Source organism: Haliotis cracherodii, unplaced genomic scaffold, assembly GCF_022045235.1.
Source record: "Haliotis cracherodii isolate W230 unplaced genomic scaffold, xgHalCrac1.p SCAF_6, whole genome shotgun sequence".
Classification (NCBI taxonomy): Eukaryota; Metazoa; Mollusca; class Gastropoda; order Lepetellida; family Haliotidae; genus Haliotis; species Haliotis cracherodii.
In genome coordinates, this window is record NW_027266319.1 from 69,567,561 (window position 1) to 69,575,019 (window position 7,459).

The following is a 7,459-nucleotide window of genomic DNA, read 5'->3' on the forward strand; positions in this document are numbered from 1 at the left end:
CAATGTACGACTACCGATAGATCGAGGGTCCCTATGAGAATACCCACCACTTTCGTGACTTTCAGATTTAACATAAATGGTTAAGAGTGGTGAAATGATGTCAGTTTAAACTATCTGGACAGATATCTAGGCTTACGTTAGATGCCCCGGTTGTGCCATCAGTGTCCCCATTTGAAGAGGATTGTGTGACATTGCTTCCGAAGGCGTTCGTTAATGAATGCGCATACACTACCAGATCACTCAAAGTGAACAGTTCCGATACAACTCATTCGAAAACTCGAAGTGTGCCTGACCTCTGTTTTGTGGCCCAAACATCCTAAACGTGAAAATAACATTCTCTATTGATCTTTGATCTATTTTGACACATAGACATACATACACATACACACACGCATATACATATCCACACAGAAACGCACCCATACAGACACACCACGCACGCACACATACAGACACATCACACACACATACACACATACATACGCACGCACAGACACAAATACACACGCACGCACACATACACATACACGCATACGTACATGTACACACACACGCACGCACGCAAACACACACACACATGCAACATGGTGGCACACACATACAGACACATCACACACACATGCACACATACATACGCACGCACACATACACATGCACGCATAGGTACATATGCACACGCACGCACGCGCGCACGAATACACACACACATACACATGCAACATGGTGGCACACACATACTGGAACATCACACACATACACACATACACATACACGCATACGTACATGTACACACACACGCTCACGCACGCACGCACGCACACACACACACATGCAACATGGTGGCACACACATTCAGGCACATCACACACATACACATACACGCATATGTACATGTACACACACGCTCACGCACGCACGAACACACACACACACGCTCACGCACATACACACACACATACACACACACACGCTCACGCACGCACGAACACGCACATACACACACACACACGCTCACGCACGCACGAACACGCACATACACACACATACACACACACACACACACGCTCACGCACGCACGAACACACATACACACACACACGCTCACGCATGCACGCACGAACACACACACACTCACACGCTCACGCACATACACACACACATACATACACACACGCTCACGCACGCACGAACACACACACACACACACACACACACACACACACACACACACACACACACACACACACACACATGCAGCATGGTGGCACCTGTCATTCCCCGTCAAGGCACCACGACTGTGTTGGATTACGTCTATGAATCAAGTGACGATGACATTTCGAACTGGGGAGTGATAGGGGAAGTAAGTGATGAAGCCACGCCGTGCCAGACTCCGGCGATGTACGACGATGGAGCCCGCACCACGACGTACCGTCTGTCCACCGAGGTAGGCTACATTGTGAAGAGTTAAATAATGACATGTTCTATCAGATTCAGGGTAGAGAATTATATTATCATTTTCTTTTTTCACGTCGTGCTAATCATCTTATGGTCTTGGTGACGATTGTTGTTTTGCTGAATGCTGTTCAAATATGTTTGATGCGCATTGCGTTATGTTCCCCGACGGAAAGACGGAAAACTATAGTTAAACAAACAGCATTTCTTTATTTTAACTGAACCCATAAAGACTAACAGAAATTGTGAAGCATCCTCTGTGTGCAGATTATTTGGTAGGACTAGTCACGTTGCGTGTGTCGTGTTGAGCGTGAGACACTATGCTATACATTGCTGGAGCAGCGTCTCTTCAGTGTAGACCTATAGTATTAAAGACAACATGTAGCATGGGGTGATATAAAGTAAATATTGAAAGTAGTGTGCATCGATGCCTTTATCACAAAACATCTTTCTAAGTTCCAATATACATATGCAATCTGAAATGACACACATCTTGTTTCTATGGTTATAGAGGATGTATACAACACCCTTGTTTCTATGGTTATATAGGATGTATACAACACCCTTGTTTCTATGGCTATATAGGATGTATACAACACCCTTGTTTCTATGGTTATATAGGATGTATACAACACCCTTGTTTCTATGGTTATATAGGATGTATACAACACCCTTGTTTCTATGGTTATATAGGAAGTATACAACACCCTTGTTTCTATGGTCATATAGGATGTATACAAAACCCTTGTTTCTATGGTTATATAGGATGTATACAACACCCTTGTTTCTATGGCTATATAGGAAGTATACAACACCCTTGTTTCTATGGTTATATAGGATGTATACAAAACCCTTGTTTCTATAGTTATATAGGATGTATACAAAACCCTTGTTTCTATGGTCATATAGGATGTATACAACACCCTTGTTTCTATGGTTATATAGGATGTATACAACACCCTTGTTTCTATGGCTATATAGGAAGTATACAACACCCTTGTTTCTATGGTTATACAGGATGTATACAACACCCTTGTTTCTATGGTTATATAGGAAGTATACAACACCCTTGTTTCTATGGTTATATAGGATGTATACAACACCCTTGTTTCTATAGTTATATAGGAAGTATACAACACCCTTGTTTCTATGGTTATATAGGATGTATACAACACCCTTGTTTCTATAGTTATATAGGATGTATACAAAACCCTTGTTTCTATGGTTATATAGGATGTATACAACACCCTTGTTACAATGGTTATATAGGATGTATACAACACCCTTGTTTCTATGGCTATATAGGAAGTATACAACACCCTTGTTTCTATGGTTATATAGGATGTATACAACACCCTTGTTTCTATGGTTATATAGGATGTTTACAACACCCTTGTTTCTATGGTTATATAGGATGTTTACAACACCCTTGTTTCTATGGTTATATAGGAAGTATACAACACCCTTGTTTCTATGGTTATATAGGAAGTATACAACACCCTTGTTTCTATGGTTATATAGGAAGTATACAACACCCTTGTTTCTATGGTTATATAGGAAGTATACAACACCCTTGTTTCTATGGTTATATAGGAAGTATACAACACCCTTGTTTCTATGGTTATATAGGAAGTATACAACACCCTTGTTTCTATGGTTATATAGGATGTATACAACACCCTTGTTTCTATGGTTATATAGGATGTATACAACACCCTTGTTTCTATGGTTATATAGGATGTATACGAAGGCTGAAAAACTAACGGTATTACATAACGGTATTACCAGTCGCACGTTAATAAAGCGAATTGCTGCTTTTTCAGATTTCTTAGTTGAATATATGTGAATCATACCGATTAATATAATGAATTCACTGCATAGATTTGGAGGATACGATGGAAGGGAATTATCTTGATCTTGCAAGGCACACTTCTACCCTTTTTACCCAACTTGCACCTGTTGGTACACTAAAGGAAATAATTTGAAATGTACACTGCGTATTCCACATAACAGGCCCAGCACCCTGGTTGTCCATATCATACCCTGGAGATTTCTAAAGATCACAACTGTCAACCCGGGGCTGACGACCTTTATTTCCCCCGACTTGTGCTATTACTGGCTTTACCCCCAACAGACTGATGAATTCAAGTTGTCACCCATCCCGCGACCCAAATACCGTACAATAGATTCATCACAGCAATTGCACGTACATTCATGCCACTGTACACGACCGTGGGCCCTGACTCGATGGAAAACCCGTGTTCCGCTCTCAGATACATTACTTAACATTGCTTTAGTGTTTAAGTCATAGGCTCATAGGATAAATATGTGTGTGAACAGACTGCATTCCTGTCTGTCATGAAGTTGGTTATAATTCAATTGCCACTAACTGATGGGGTATTCCAGTTGTGTCACACGTGTTCATTACTTGAAATCCAGTCTCGGTGTCTCACGCGATAAAGCCGTTATCCCCGGTGTTCCTCGCTATTTTTCTATAGTAATATATGATGAATACCAGACCGTTGTTTCTATAGTTATATAGGATGTATACAGGTTCTTTGTTTCTATAGTTATATAATATTTATACAACACCCATTTCTACAGTTATATAGGATGTATACAACACCCTTGTTTCTATTATTATATTTGATGTATTCAAGACCCTTTCTTCTGTCGTTATACACGATGTATGCCATGCCGTTGTTTGGACGTATAGAACACCTTTGCTTCTATAGTTATATAGGATATATACAACACAAGTGTTTCTATGGTTATATTGAATATATACAACATCTTTGTTTCTATGGTTATATAGGATGTATACAACACCCTTGTTTCTATGGTTATATAGGATATATACAGCACCCTTGTTTCTAAGGTTATATAGGATATATACAGCACCTTTGTTTCTATGGTTATATAGGAAGTATACAACACCCTTGTTTCTATGGTTATATAGGATATATACAGCACCCTTGTTTCTAAGGTTATATAGGATATATACAGCACCTTTGTTTCTATGGTTATATAGGATATATACAACACCAGTGTTTCTATGGTTATATTGAATATATACAACATCTTTGTTTCTATGGTTATATTGGATGTATACAACACCCTTGTTTCTATGGTTATATAGGATATATACAGCACCTTTGTTTCTATGGTTATATAGGAAACATACAACACCCTTGTTTCTATGGTTATATAGGATATATACAGCACCCTTGTTTCTAAGGTTATATAGGATATATACAGCACCTTTGTTTCTATGGTTATATAGGAAACATACAACACCCTTGTTTCTATGGTTATATAGGATATATACAGCACCCTTGTTTCTATGGTTATATAGGAAACATACAACACCCTTGTTTCTATGGTTATATAGGATATATACAGCACCCTTGTTTCTAAGGTTATATAGGATATATACAGCACCTTTGTTTCTATGGTTATATAGGAAGTATACAACACCCTTGTTTCTATGGTTATATAGGATATATACAGCACCTTTGTTTCTATGGTTATATAGGAAACATACAACACCCTTGTTTCTATGGTTATATAGGATATATACAGCACCCTTGTTTCTAAGGTTATATAGGATATATACAGCACCTTTGTTTCTATGGTTATATAGGAAGTATACAACACCCTTGTTTCTATGGTTATATAGGATATATACAGCACCTTTGTTTCTATGGTTATATAGGAAGTATACAACACCCTTGTTTCTATGGTTATATAGGATATATACAGCACCCTTGTTTCTATGGTTATATAGGATGTATACAACACCCTTGTTTCTATGGTTATATAGGATGTATACAACACCTTTGTTTCTATGGTTATATAGGATGTATACAACACCCTTGTTTCTATGGCTATATAGGATATATACAACACCTTTGTTTCTAAGGTTATATAGGATGTATACAACACCCTTGTTTCTATGGTTATATAGGATATATACAGCACCCTTGTTTCTAAGGTTATATAGGATGTATACAACACCCTTGTTTCTTTGGTTATATAGGATGTATACAACACCCTTGTTTCTATGGTGATATAGGAAGTATACAACACCCTTGTTTCTATGGTTATATAGGATATATACAGCACCCTTGTTTCTATGGTTATATAGGATGTATACAACACCCTTGTTTCTATGGTGATATAGGACGTATACAACACCCTTGTTTCTATGGTGATATAGGATGTATACAACACCCTTGTTTCTATGGTGATATAGGATGTATACAACACCTTTGTTGCCATAGACATTGCTAATCTCCTCCAATAATGGAAAAGTACATTTGAAAGTTATTCATGTCATATCATAAATGACCTGTAATTAATGAAAAGCGGATAACAGAAACAAAATCCTTTTCATAGTCGTAATATGTCTGCTAAAAGCAGAGTCGTTTGTACAATTCCGACGTTATCATGAGCACGTGTCTATGAATCACCAAATAGTAATGATGCCAGGTTTTGCGAAAAGGTGAGCCCCTCTGGTGGTACCCGTCACAAACACAGGCAAAGGCAAGTCAATCGATAGCTGAAGAAAACGTGGGAACATATAGTACAAGTCGAAATTGGGAACTGAACTGGACATGATGTTTGTCTCTGATGCGTCATATTCAGAAATGTGCACCGCAAATCTACCAAAACACTTGTTGAAAGCTTCACTGTGGCTTTGAATGTTGTAACTTTGTTCAAACAACTTTTGATGAAGAGTGGTTCAACAACATACAATGCCCTTCTTGGTATATTCTTGTGGAGAGCGACGGCTATACCATGCTTTGTGTGACGTATATCCTGCTAATATGTACAAACTTTGAGACAACCACAACAAAATGTGTCCATATGATAAAATGTGATCTCGTCCAAGCAGACAGTTACAAATGACAGTGACACTGGTCACAAGAATTATTAAAGTTGTTTCTGCACTGAAGAACATCTGTCGCACATCTGATTCTCCTGAAGTTATCTATGGCGTATACACTTCTGTCTATAGTCCTACATGACGCATAACATACTCACATAAGTGGCAATTTGTGTATACAAGATCCTCGTGTGTATAGTTTATCTATGTTGTCTCACCGGTACATGTTCATTGTGATGGGCGCTTTGTAAGTTTAAATGTTTCTGTCCTTCACTGGCATCAAATCTTATCTCTGAAGATCCGGGGTAGAAAAGGTCTTCAGCAACCCATGCTTGTCGTAAAAGGCAACTATGCTTGTCGTAAGACTAGCGGGATCGGGTGGTCAGGCTCCCTGACTTGGTTGATGCATGTCATCGGTCCCAATTGCATGGACAGAAGCTCATGATGTTAATCACTGGATTGTCTGGTCAAGACTCGATTGTTTACTGACCACCGCCATGTAGCTGGAATATTGCTGAGTGCGGCGTTAAACAACAAACGAACAACTCTTTGATTAATCTTAGCTTTATGGTTGGGATCTACAGAGTTATCTCCCTTTTTATGGTTTATCTCCAGCTCGTTTCGAGCGCGCAACATCTTTGTTCCCCTCCCAATATCATCTCTGGCACCAAGAATCCAGCGGCTAGTACAATATTCTCGTAATTTGCCCCAAATACTGTGACATTTCTATTTTTGTGTATGTTTTGGTAATGCCATTTACTATTTCCCAGGTGAATTAACGTTTGTTTGTTTAATCAGACTGGTTCAGACTGGACCAGACTGCAGACTAACAACGGAAAAGCATCGACTGTAACCCAGAGTTCATCTTCCCGAGGCAAGGGAGTTAACTGAGTTTAAAAGTCCAGTTTCCACCCTTGCCGAACTAGACTGGAATTCCTGGGCTCGATCGTAGCGCCACCAGTGGCTATTACGAGTTATGTCCTTTCCAAGCCTCTCCTATTGACCAATCAGATTCCACCTCTCGTATCACTTGCATTGGTTTCAAACAAAACTGTTGCGCCCGGTCAAGACGGTCTGATCGATAATCAAGATCTATATTGTGATAAAACGAGGCTTACA